This window comes from Lutra lutra, chromosome 13 (genome assembly GCF_902655055.1).
Source record: "Lutra lutra chromosome 13, mLutLut1.2, whole genome shotgun sequence".
Lineage (NCBI taxonomy): Eukaryota > Metazoa > Chordata > Mammalia > Carnivora > Mustelidae > Lutra > Lutra lutra.
The window spans coordinates 8,344,541-8,358,482 of NC_062290.1; positions in this window are offsets into that span (position 1 = coordinate 8,344,541).

The following is a 13,942-nucleotide window of genomic DNA, read 5'->3' on the forward strand; positions in this document are numbered from 1 at the left end:
ACACTCCCAAACTAATTTTTTAAGGCCAAAATTGTCCTATTATCAAAGCCAGAGAAGGGCACTGCAAAAAAAGACAATTACATGCCAATATTCCTAAAATGGATGCTGAAATTCTCAGGAAAATGGTAAATTGTATTTAACAACACAATAAAAGGATCATTCATTCATCATGATGGAGATTTATCCCTAGGATGCAAGGATGGTTCAATGTACACAAGTCAACAAATGTGATACATCACATCGATAGATATGATGAAAGATAAAAAGCATGTGGATCATCACAACAGATGCATAAAAACATTTGACAAAATACAACATCCTTCCATGATAAAAACACTCAACAAATTGGGAATAGAAGGAATGTTCCACAGTATAATAAAGACCATATATGACAAGCCCACAGCTAACATCATACTCAATGGTGAAAAGGTAAAAATCCTTTCTCAGAGATTAGAAACAAGACAGGATGCCCCCTCTTGCCATTTCTACTGTACACAGTACTAGAGGTCTTAGCCAGAATGATTAAGAAATAAAAGGCATCTGTATCAGAAAGGTTGATGTGAAATTATCTGTTTGCAAATGACATAATCTTATATATAGAAAACTCTAAATTCTCCACTGAAAAAATTGTTAGAATAAAGTAAAATTGCAGGATATAGAAATCAACATATACAAATTGGTTGCTTTTCTACACACCAACAAGGAACAATTTGAAAGAGAAATTAAGAAAACAATTCCATTTACAAAAGAATTAAAATCAATAAAATACTTTGGTTAAGTTTGTTCCTAAGAGGTTTAAGACCTGTATACTAAACACCAGAGGATATTGATGGAAGACATTGAAGAAGATACAAACAAATGGAAAGGTATCACATGGTCTTCGGCTGAAAAAAAAAAATAGTATTATGAAAATATGCTCACTACCAAAAGTGATCTACAGAGTCAATGCAATCCCAATCAAAATCCTAATGATAGTTTTATAAAAATAGAAAAAACCTTAAATTTTTTTTGGAACCACAAGAGACCCCAATAGCCAAAAACAATCCAAAGGGGAGAAAAATGAACCTGAAGACTACCTGATTTCAAGCTATATTACAAAACTATAGTAATCAAAACAGTATCATCCTGCATCACCATAAGCATCAGACCAGTGGAACAAAACAGCCCAAGCATAAACCCATGCATATCCAGTCAACTGATTTTTTTACATTTTTTTTTATTTTTAATTTTTTATTTTTTTCAGCATAACAGTATTCATTATTTTTGCACCACACCCAGTGCTCCATGCAATCCGTGCCCTCTACAATACCCACCACCTGGTGCCCCCAACCTCCCACCCCCCACCCCTTCAAAATTCTCAGATCGTTATTCAGAGTCCATAGTCTCTCATGGTTCACCTCCCCTTCCAATTTCCCTCAACTCCCTTCTCCTCTCCATCTCCCCTTGTCCTCCATGCTATTTGTTATGCTCCACAAATAAGTGAAACCATATGATAATTGACTCTCTCTGCTAGTCAGTCAACTGATTTTTGACAAAGTTGCCAGAACACACAATGCAGAAAAGATAGTCTCTTCAATAAACAGTGCTGGGAAAATTAAATACCTATAATGAAAAGAATAAAAATGACTCCTGTCTTACATTATTTACAAAAACTACTTTAAAATGGATTAAGGAATGCAATGTAAAACCTGAAACCACAGAACTCCAAGAAGAAAAGGTAAAGAAAAAGATCCTGACGTTCATCCTGGCAATGATTTATTTCTTGTGTAAGACACCAAAAGGAGAGGCAACAAAAAGACAATTAAGGGGGACTATATTAAACTAAAGAACTTCTGTGTGACAATGAAAACAATAAATTGAAAAGCAACGCACAGAAGGGAAGGAAAATAATCACAAAACATATAAGACATTAGTATCTAAATATATAAAGAACACATACAATCCGATAGCAAAAAAACAAATAATCTTATTTAAAAATAGGCAAAGGCTGGGGCGCCTGGGTGGCTCAGTGAGTTAAGCCGCTGCCTTCGGCTCAGGTCATGATCTCAGAGTCCTGGGATCGAGCCCCGCATCGGGCGCTCTGCTCAGCAGGGAGCCTGCTTCCTCCTCTCTCTCTGCCTGCCTCTCTGCCTACTTGTGATCTCTCTGTCAAATAAATAAATAAAAATCTTTAAAAAAAAATCATCTTTAAAAATAGGCAAAGGACATGAATAGATATCTTCCTGAAGAAGACATACTAATGGCCAGTAAGCATGTTTGAAGAACACGGCGGGGGGGGGGGGGGGGGGGGCGGGGGGAGGAGGGAGTATGTGAAAGATGCTCAATATCACTAATTATCAGGAAAACCTAAACCAAAACCACATGGAGACAATGCTTCACACTTGTTAGTAAAGCTATTATCAAAAAGACAAGATAAATGTTGGTGAGATTGTGGTACAAGAGAACCTTTATACATTTTGGATGAAATGTAAATGGTACAACTCTCTCCACTTTTACACAAAATGATACTGAAGTCCTAGCCACAGCTATAGGAAAGGAGAAAGAAATGAAAGGTATCCAAATGGGTAAGGAAGAACTTAAACTGTCACTATTTGCAGATGACATGATACCACACTTGGAAAAAAAAAAAAATCCGAAGAATTCCCCAAAATAGGATTACAATAAATGAATTAATGCCGTTGCTGGATATGAAATTAATACACAGAAATTTGTTTCTGTATACTAATAGCAAAGTAGCAAAGAGAAATTAATAATCCCATTTACAGTTGCACCAAGAAGAATAAAATTCCTAGAAATAAACTTAACCAAGGAGGTGAAAGATCTATGCTCTGAAAACTTTAAAACATTGATGAAAGAAATTAAAAATAGCATAAACTAATGGAAATATTGTCCATGTTCATAAATGGGATAATTACTATTGTTTAAAAAGTCCATATTACCCAAGGTGATCTACAGATCTAATGAAATCTCTATCAAAATACCAAGAACATTTTTTTTCACAGAACTGGAACAAATTCTAAAAGACCACAAAAGACCCTGAATGGTGAAAGCAATCTTGAGAGAGAGAGCAAAGCTGAAGGTATCACAATCCCGTATTTCAAGACAACATTACAAAGCTATACTGTACAAACCACCTGACACGTAGATCAGTGGAACAGAATAGAGAGCACAGAATAAACTGATGTTTATATGGTCAATTAACCTGCCACTAAAGAGGCAGGAATATACAATGGGGAAAAGACAGTCTCTTTAATAAATGATGCTGGGGAAATGACAGCTTCATGCAAAAGAATGAGACTGTATGACTTTTACATAAACTCAAAATAGATTTTAGAGACCTACACATGAGACTAAAACCATGAAACTTCTAGAAGAAAATACAGGCAATCATCTCTTTCACATTTGCATTAGCAACCAATTTTCTAGATAGGTCTCCCCAGGCAAAGACACCAAAAGCAAACAAACTATTGGGGCAACATCACAATAAAAGCTTCTGCACAGCAAAAGAGAAAAAAATCAACAAAATAAAAAGGCCACCTACTGAATGGAAGAAGATATTTGCAAATGATATATCTGATAAGGGGATTAATATCCAATATATATAAAGAACTTATACAACACCACCAAAAACTAATTTGATTAAAAAATAGAGGACCAGAATAGACGTTCTCCCAAAAAAAGACATACAGATGGCCAACAGACACATGAAAAGATGTTCGACATCACTAATGACAGAGAAATACAAATCAAAACCATAATGAGATGTCACCTTACACCTGTCAGAATGGCCAAACTCGAGAAGAGAGGAAATAGCAGGGTTAGCAAGGATGTGGAGAAGAGGGAACCCTCCACTACTACTGGTGGGAATGCAAACTGGAGTAGCCACTATGGAAAACAGTATGGAGGCTCCTCAAAAACTAGAAAATAGAAGCACCATCTAGTCCAGTAATTCCACTATTCACCCACAGAAAACAAAAACACTAATTTGAAAAGATAATGCACCCACCCCATTTACTGCAGCACTATTTCCAACAGCTAAGATGTGGAAGCAGCCTAAGTGTCCACAAATGGGCAAAGAAGATGTGGTACATGTACAAATCCATACATATCCACACAGAAACAGAATATTACTTGGCCATAAAAAAGAATGCGATCTTGCCATTTGTGACACCAGAGATGGACCTAGAGGGAGTTATGCTAAGGGAAGTAAGTCAGACAGAGGAACACAAATACTGGATAATATTACTTAGATGTGCAATCTAAAAAAAAAAAAATAACAACAACAGCAAAAAGCAGATACAGGCCTAAAAAGGCAGAGAACAAACTGGCGATTGACAGAGGAGAGGGGGTGGGAAGATGGGCAAAATAGGTAAAGGGGAGGGGCAGGTACAGACTTACAGTTACGGAATTAATAAATCATGGAAATGAAAGGTGCAGCATAGGGAAGAGAGTCAACAGTATTTTAACAGTGTTGTACGTGACAGATGATAGCTACGTTTGCAGTGAACACAGCATAAAGTATAGCATTGTCAAAACTGTATGTTGTATACCTGAAACTAATGAAACACTGTATCACCTAGTCTTCAATAAAAATAAAAATAAAAATAAAAAGGTATAGCCATTATGAAAAACATGGTAGTTCCTTAAAAAAAAAATTTTTAAGGAACTACCATGTGACCCAACAATCTCACTCCCGGGTGAGTGTGTGTGTGTATGTGTGTGTGTGTGTGTGTGTGTGTGTGTGTATACACACACACAAATATATATATATATATAAAGAAACTGAAGTTGGTATCTTAAAGAGTTACTGGTATACCCATGTTCATTGCAGCATTATTAATAATAGCCAAGACACAGAAACACGTGTCAAACAGCAAGTGAACAGTTAAGAAGATGCGGTATTTATATAAACACCCAATAGAGTATTATGCAGTCATGAGAAAGAATATACTCCCATTTGCAACAACACAGATGGAAACTGAGAACATTATGGTAAGGGGAATAAGGCAAAGAAAGACAAATAATGTTTGATGTTTTACATGCGAAACCTCTACGAAGCTAAATTCACAAAAACAAAGAATCGAATGGTGATTACCAGAGGCTGGAAGTGGGAGAATCAGGAAGGTGTGAAGGACACGAACTTACAACTGGGGGATAAGTCCATTCTGGAGATCGCACGCACAGCATAAGGAACACAGTCAACGCTGTATATTAAACCTCAAGGTTGCCAGGAGACTCGATCCTTAAATGCTCTTCCCACGAAAAAGACTCGGTAATGTTGTGACAAGACCAAGTCGTTAGCCAAGGCTATGGAGGTAACCAAGTTGCAACATAAAAGTTTATCAACCCAACACACTGAGCACCTTAAACACACACATTCTAGGTCAACCACACCTCATTAAAAATAACAATTTTAAAATTTCCCCTGCTGAGAGTCTTTGAAGGGCAAACTACCTCAGTTTCATTTGCTTAAAAGTACTTCTACTACCCTTCTTCTTCAAAGATTCATTTGTTGGGACACCTCGGTGGCTCAGTGGGTTAAGCCTCTGCCTTCAGCTCAGGTCATGATCTCAGGGTATTGGGATCAAGCCCTGCATCGGGCTCTCTGCTCAGCAGGGAGCCTGCTTCCTCCTCTCTCTCTGCCTGCCTCTCTGCCTACTTGTGATCTCTGTCAAATAAATAAATAAAATCTTTTTTAAAAATTAAAAAAAAAGATTCATTTGTTGTTTATTGTGTTTATTGTTGCAGGTTGGAGAGATGCTCTCTTCATTAAAGGTACTGCACTGACCTTCAGCTTCGTTACTGCCCTTAAGTGTCGCTCCTTTGAAGAGGATATATTCCCACCCCCTCTGGCTGATTTAAGAGCTTCTCTTTGTCTTTGGATTTCTGCAGTTTCTACAGGACATATTAAGTAGAGCATTCTTTTACGCTCATTCTTGGATTTCTCGGGCCGTGTGAAACTGCAGAGTGGTGTCACCATTTGAGGAAATTATCCAGTTAGGTCTAAGAGTTGACTGACCACACTATATCCCTTTTCTTCTAGAAGGAATGAAGCATAGGTTAAACTTTCTCACTTTGTCCTTCATGTTTTTTTTTTAACTTGGTTTCATAGTTTCCTTCCCCCTCACCGCCACTGCATTCTGGGTAACTTCTTCACAGCTATTTTTTTCAGCTCTGATTTTTCAGAGCTGAAACCCCATCAATTAAGGGTTTATTTTTTGTTCACTCTATCAATACGTCTTTGTAAAAGGTCTATTTGTGTTTTTTTTTTTCTTAACATAATAGGTCCCTTTTTGTAGCTCAGAATTCTTTATAGTAATTTCTATAAAGTTTATCTTTGGATATATACAGGGTTTTTTGTTGTTGTTGTTTTTAAGATTTTATTTGACAGAGAGATCACAAGTAGGCAGAGAGGCAGACAGAGAGAGAGGTGGAAGCAGGCTCCCCGCTAAGCAGAGACCCCAAAGCGGAGCTCAATCCCAGGACCCTGAGATCATGACCTGAGCTGAAGGCAGAGGCTTTAACTCACTGAGCCACCCAGGCACCCCTGTTGTTGTTTTTGAGAGAGCAAATGCACACTAGTGGAGGGGTGAGAGGCAGAGAGGGAGAGAGAGAACCTTAGGCAGGCCCTCCGCTCAGCATGGAGCTTAACACAGGACTCAAACTCAAGACCCTGAGATAGTGACCTGAGCCCAAATCAAGAGTCAAGCACTTAACTGACTGAGTCACCCAGGTGCCCCTAATTTATGCATCGTTATCATAGTCCCTTTATAATCAATATTTTAAAATTGCAATATTTAAAATGACAGTCTCAATTTTAGTATCATTTGGGGTCGGTTTCATTTTCTGTGTTTCCTGATTGTCACTTACAGAGCCTTAGTCCCCAATATTTGGTTATTTCTGATTGTGTAATGTTAATTGCCTTTGGGTTTATGGAGAATTTTTTGAGGCCTAGAAGGACAGTGCCTGCTTTTAAAGTGGATTTTTTCACTTTGGCTTGGTAGTATTATCAGTCATCAATCATGTTAAACCAAGTTCATGACTTGAGGTCCTGTGGATTCACCTGGCAGTGTAAACCCAAGAAGCAGATCTGCGCATGGGTGGCCTATGGCCACAAAGTCGTGGACATGTTCTCCCCTTTCTCCTGATGTCTAGCATCAAGGCATTAGGGCCTCCAATCCTCTGGCAGGTACTCCTGGTTCACACTTACCCTGGGAGTTTTCCTTTTGGGGTCCAACAGAGATGTAGCCTTAAATTCTGACCCCCTTGATGTGGGGGAAGCTTTTATAAATGACCAGAATTCTCAAATGTCCAGAAAATAAAAGTGGTTTCAAGTCTCAGGCTCTCGGTTTTTAAAGTTTCATTTCCTTTAGATCTTACGAGCTGTTTAATGCTTCAAAGATTTTTAAAAATATGGTTTTACCTGAAGTTTTAGTTCAAATCACTTAATTTCCCATTCTCAGAATCAGAAACCTAGGTGTGTGTATATGCATGTTGTAGAGATGTCCCATACAATAAGGTTAGGGGAGGGTCTTCGAAATGCTACATCCTATGATGGACAGAGGGCATGATCTGGGGAACACTTTGTCAGACCTGAAATCCATATGGTCACCTTTACCCCCAAATGCTGCATTTCTCTCAGAACGTGGCTTAGTGAGGAATCCTACTCTGTCCCTTTATGCTGATAGCCCTCGTCAACAGTCTGCAGCGAAAATGATTAGCTGGTGAAGTCCAACTTTCTTGAAGGAATCTGGCTTCCCTGTATTTATCCCGGGGCTTCAAGCCTCTGCTACATGTGACTTTCATCTTCATGAAACTTCTAAGTTTATGCAACACTTTCACCTGATCTTCCCACCTGATCCTCACCACATCCTGGGGAGCTAAACAGGACAGAAAGAGGTGTTGCTCCTGCACAGAGTTAGGGGATGGGAGCAAGAGCCAAGAGTCAGGACCTCATTCTCCGGGTTCAGTGCTCTTTATCCACAGTGCTCGCTGCCATCAAACCGTCGCCGTGGCAGTGTCTCAAGGTGAAATGCGGGAGCTATACATCCTAATACATGGTTGCAACATCGATAACTGACACGTAGGAATGAACGTGTGCCAACACTACCAGCCCAACGGCAGAGGAGCTACAGAGTCACCCATTCTGAAAAGAAGCACCATGACTTTTCCTGCTGTTGTCCTCACCAGATTCTACAGAAGATGATGATTTTTAAGAGTTTGGCTTGTTTCTTTCCCTTTTGCTGCCCCCATCCCTTCATCTTTCAGTCCTTTATTTTTTTCCTCTATGGGCAACCTTTGGATGAAGTTGAGCAGGGAAATTTAGAAGGGAAGAAGAGGGGAGGTTAATTTCACCTGAACTGGGTGTCCAGGCTCAGAATTTGGTGTCTGGACAAAAACTAAAACTCAGCTGAAACCTGTTATGAATTTAACACAACCCAAATATCCCACCGGCTTATGAACAGAGGAAATGAACAGTTAAATCTGAAGGTTCCTAATTCCAATACTCTGACCCGTATTTCCATTTCCACAAAGAGAACCCGCCTGCCCCTGACTTGGAAGACCATCCAGGCTTATTCGCCATACATCACTTGACGTCACCCTCCGCTCCATCATGCTGCCTTCTCTGGCTGCCACCCCTGGCTCCCCACCCATCCTGGCCGCCATGTTTAATCCTCAGGTGATCAACAATTCAGTCAACAATGACTTAAAAATAACAATAAGGAGAAATGCCTTCCTCCCTCCATGGTACAGTCCACGGGATCTCCCAGCACAGCTGCTTGTGTGTAGACATGATACGCAGTTTAATAACATAGTGACTTGACTTTGTATACAAACACCTCTTCATCTCCAGGGTGGACAAGCCCACAGAGAGGATCTTATCTGCATCCGCCAAACATCAGTCAGTCGAACTCACCTCACAGTCAGACTAGAAGATTCCGTCCTCTTAGTGAAGTCTCACAGGAGGTTAACAATTTTCTGAGATGCTTCTGAAGTCCTCCACACCTAACCCTGCCCCGACCTGGGCATGCCAGGTGGTTTGGGTCTGAAGCTCAGTTGTAGACATGGTAGGAAGTGTTCCCAGGAGGCTCCGTGGTGCCTAAGATAATCCAAGATGCAAATGGACTGTGGTCAGTCAGGACGAGGGCACAACGTCAAGGCTGTTGTATCAAAATCTTAAGTTAAGGCTGACTGGGACCTCTAGCATATTCTGCTGGTTACATACCAGGAGTCTGTCTTCCTTTCTTTGAAGATAAAATTTAAGTTTTATTCAAAGAGACAAGATACCTTGCTTCAAGCTTGTATACTCCCTCATACACTTCAGGGCATATCTATGACTAAGTTCCCACCAACGACACGTTTGCTTCCTGGAATTAGATACAATGGCAGAGGTCCGAAAAATATTTCTGTACCATGAAGTGAACTTCATGGACTAAAGATAGGCACAAAGCAAGGACAGCGGCACACAAGTTCCAAAGGAACCCTGTCCCCAGTGATGGGGCATTGTTATACCAACCCTTGAATGGCTACTTCCAGACTTTTATCACCAGAGAGGGATTTAAAAAAATTTTAAAAAAGAAAGAAAGAAAAGAAATCTGTATGTTCTACCTCTTGTTTTCAATTTTCTTTTCTTTCCTTTATTTGACAGACAGAGATCACAAGTAGGCAGAGAAGCAGGCGGAGAGAGGGGGGGAAGCAGGTTCCCCGCTGAGCAGATAGCCCGATTCGGGGCTCAATCCCAGGACCCGGAGACCATGACCTGAGCAGAAGGCAGAGGCCTAATCCACTGAGCCACCCAGGTGCCCCTCAATTTTCTGTTAATACACAAGGCTTTCTAGTTCCAGCTGATGAAGCTCTCTGGTTGTTAGGTTTGGAGCAACTTTTCCTGGGGTCCTAGGCCTGCTCCCCCATGCTTATCTCTACGTCCTTGACCAGTTCAAGCTCTTTGTGCCTGCTTCATTTCAAGTAAGAAATGATAATTAAAGAACCCATCTCATGGTAATTAAGAGGATCAGGCAAGATAATACGGTGAGTCTCTCCGAAGAGCAGGTTTCATTCAGTATTAGGTGACCCGTGCGGGAGTGATTCGTCCGCATGTTGACAAGGTCTCAGGTTACTCTATGCCTGCAGTTATTCAAAAGGCCGTTGTCACTCCTCCTGGCTTCCAGACAAGGCAGGACCTCCCTGCTCGTGGCTTTACTCCCCTCTCACATGTAGAGAGGTGAGGGGTGAGAGGTGTGTCTTTATATATACAGACTTTCTCCTCGATTGCTGACCCCAGAGAATGGGCTCATTTTAATGAAAATTATACATCAAGGACTTGGTGTTCAAGCTCAAGGGCCACGCCACCTCTGACAAGCCCACATCACCTGCATTTGGATTCTGAACTGTCCTGTACACTTCCCGCCAGCCACCTGCACTCAGCACGGAAATACAGCCGTCTCTGCCACACAGGGCCAAAGGGACATATGTCGCCATTCGGCAAAGCGACAGAAGAGGCCCGCTGCAGTTCCAAGGGCAGAAAACACCAAGCGGAAACCAGCCCAGATGCCCCTCTCACACGTCCCTTGGACATAAAAAGAGGAATGGCTGAAACTGAAAATGACGTGGGAAGAATGAGGCACTATTTGGGGGAGACACACACAAGAACGAAGCCCGTGAATGCTATTTGTTCCCACTCCATTATTCAGCATCTGTTTGGCGCCTTTGTCATTTGCATCCTTTGTGTGGGGCCACCCCGGAGATCTCCCGTTTTCTGACACAGAGGAGGAGTTCCAAACCCGCTCTGAATAGGGCCATTTGCTGTTACTGCAGCGAGGGTGAATGCCTGGGCCTCGTATGCTGCGGGATGACTGCACGCTCGCTGCCTTGCTCCTGCCTTGGTGATGCGGAGGTTTCGAGATAATGGCCAGCCCTCGGGGGCAGCCCCATCGGGCTCCCCAGCCAGGTGCGCAGGCTGGAGGCGGCGGCTGCCAGTGCATTTTCAGAAGGCGCTGGTTCAGATTTTTCCTGACCTTGCTTCTCTGAGCAGGGCGGAAACAGAACCAAGAGGAATGATGGAGAAGAAACAAATCCATGCAAACAGGACCACGTTTACCATTCTACCTGAGGGACCTGGAGATTACGGTGGCATCAGCCTGGCTAGGCAGGTAATGCTGGGCGGAGTTCAAAGGCGTGAACTCCTCAGGCCCAGGCAGCCAGAACGCAGAAGGCACCCAGACCCGCCCCCACTGCTCATTTTTACAGTCTGAATCGCCTGGCGGCTTAGGCTGGGGGAAAAAACCCGATCAATCCATCTATCTCCTAAGCCTGCAAAACCCCAGGAAGCTCCTTTGTGCGCAGGGAGGTTGGTACCTTAAAAAAAAAAAAAAAAAAAAAATGAGCTGCCCCAGTCCATCTGATATGCGGAGGTCAACGGAAAGCATGATTTAATAGAGCACGAGGAAGGGAAAAATTCAAAACGGCAATTATGTTTCCCTGCCAGATTCCATGTGCTCTTCCGAGGCTCGCCCTTGCGGTCTTCTCGATGCTTTTGATAATTATTTAATTGGTCTCCAATCTGAGTAGATGCTGTTTGAACTGCCTTTTGGGTTTATAGAAAGAATTACTGATTACACGACTCTCAGATGAATAAATACACATCACTTTTTTCCTCTGCGCGGATCATAGCAAAGCAGTACTTTGGATTCCTTGACGGACACGCAGTAGAGAGAGCAGGCAATTTCCTGTGTCATTTTCAATATGCAAATGCTCTTTTGGGGGAATAAGGTATCTAATGACAAAGAAGCAGCTTTGTAAATAACACTTGGTTTAGAACAGCTTAGGGTAGGAGGAAGGTGGGAAAGAACCCAGCTTTTTCACGTTTTTAGTAGTACAGGAGGAAAAGAATATAAGTCTCTTAGATGTAAAATTAATTATATATTCCAGGTAAGCTCTCTTTATCCTGGATTTGGTGATTCAGTAATAGCTGGGGGGTTCCTAGGAGGACTTTGGACGTGGACCCTTGAAGGCTTGATGAAAAGAACAGAACACATTCCCTTTCTAAAACCAGATCTCTAGGTTGCTATCAAATGAGAAATTCTGAAAAGACTGTATCAAAAGTACAAGGCTGTTTTGGTTTTTAATTACAAGCCAACTCCGTAATGGTCACATGGCTGGCCACGTGTAAGCCCGAAGCAGCAATATATAAATGCCATGAAAAACAGGACTTCCCATCAGCAACTCGGGAGCCCAGCAGAGCTTGGCAAAAACCAACCACTCCAGAGACCAAATGGATCACAACCTTTGTCGGGCGCTGGAATGGTCTTAGTGAGACTTCTAGATTATGCAGTAGGGTCCTCACTCGGCTCTCTTTCTATCTGAGTGATAACCTATGTCCCTCGGGCAATCCCAGCATTATTTAAATGCAAGATGAAAGCCATAATCTCAGGGTCCAACATTTTGAATCAAAAGCCCAAATGGGAGATGTGGATTTCCCCCTGGAGAAAGAAAGGCCCTTTAAGGTCCCCCCTGAGGTGTCCCCACACAGACCGAGCAGAACAAGTAGAGCTGGACAGAAGTCCCCTCTTACCGGTATCCACCATCTCATGTGGCACCCATTTTACAGATGACCCGACCCACCAGGCTCCAGCAGGCAGTTGAATTTGCCACCCTGATTGGGTTCGGCCACCTTTAAATCCTTCCTTTTATTAGGACATTAAACAGAGTAAGGCACTAAAGCCCAAGGTCACTTATCTGGTTAGTGCTGCCGTAGAAAGCCTTCTAAGATGGTGCCCAATGGTTCCTACCCTCCTGCTGTCCACTCCTTGTATAATATATGTTCTTCCTGTGCCAGCTTGACCTAGGGACTTCCTTCTAAGACACAGAAAGCTGGAAAAATGACAGGTTCTCACTTCCCGGACTAGGTTATACGAGACGGACTTCAGTCATCCTCACACTCTCGCTCTTGCTGGCCCACTGTCATCCTGTTGACTTCTTGGCTTATTCACTTTTAACCAAGCTGCCAAGGTAAAGAGTTGAATGTAGCAAGCAGCGGAGGGTGACGTCTGACCACCAGCCATCAAGAAACTCAAGTTCTTAGCCCAACAACTTATGAGAAACGGAGTACTGCCAACAAACACTGAATGAACTTGGAAATGGATCCTGAGGCCCTCAGTCAAGCCTTGTTGTGGGCCAAACCAAACCTAGATCATAACCTTCTATAAGACCCTGGGCTAACCACTTGATTGCAGCTGTGGAGAAACCCAGGAGCAGAAGACCCACGCTAAGCCACACTCAGATTCCTGACCCACAGAAACTATGAAGTAATAGGAGTTGTTGTTTTGAGTCACTAAGTTTGTAGTACTCGGTTATGCCGTGAAAAAGGTTCTGGTACCAAATCTAGTGAGTATTCCCCACACCAACAAGCAACTCTCTGAGGGCGGCTTCCCCACACAGCATCAACTATCCAGGACTCAATTCTGACACTCTTGACCCAGAGACACCATCAGATTCCACAGGAAAGTGCTTAGTCTGGCCACAGCGCCCCAGCCCCAACACCTACTTCATAAGCCAAGGTTGTTGTCCGTGCTTCTATCTATCCTACTTTCGATTGGAGGTTCCCATGATCCCCCACTCCAACCAATCCCACGTCCATGACATTACCTGTATCTCCAACTGGACGGGCTATATGTCAGAGGTTCCCATGACCCCTTCCAAGTTTGCTAGAATGGCTCACTGAACTCAGAAATGGTTTCAGTTGCTGAATCAAAAGTTTATTGGAAAAAGATAAAAATCAAGAACCGCCAGGTAGAAGAGACGCAGAGAGCAAGGTGTAGGAGGAAGAGTGTACAGCTTCCCTGCCCTCTGTTTGCCACTCTCTCAGAACCTCATCCCACGCAACCTCACCCAACATGGAAGATGTCCAAAACTCGGTTCTTCTGGGTTTTTCACAGAGGCTCGA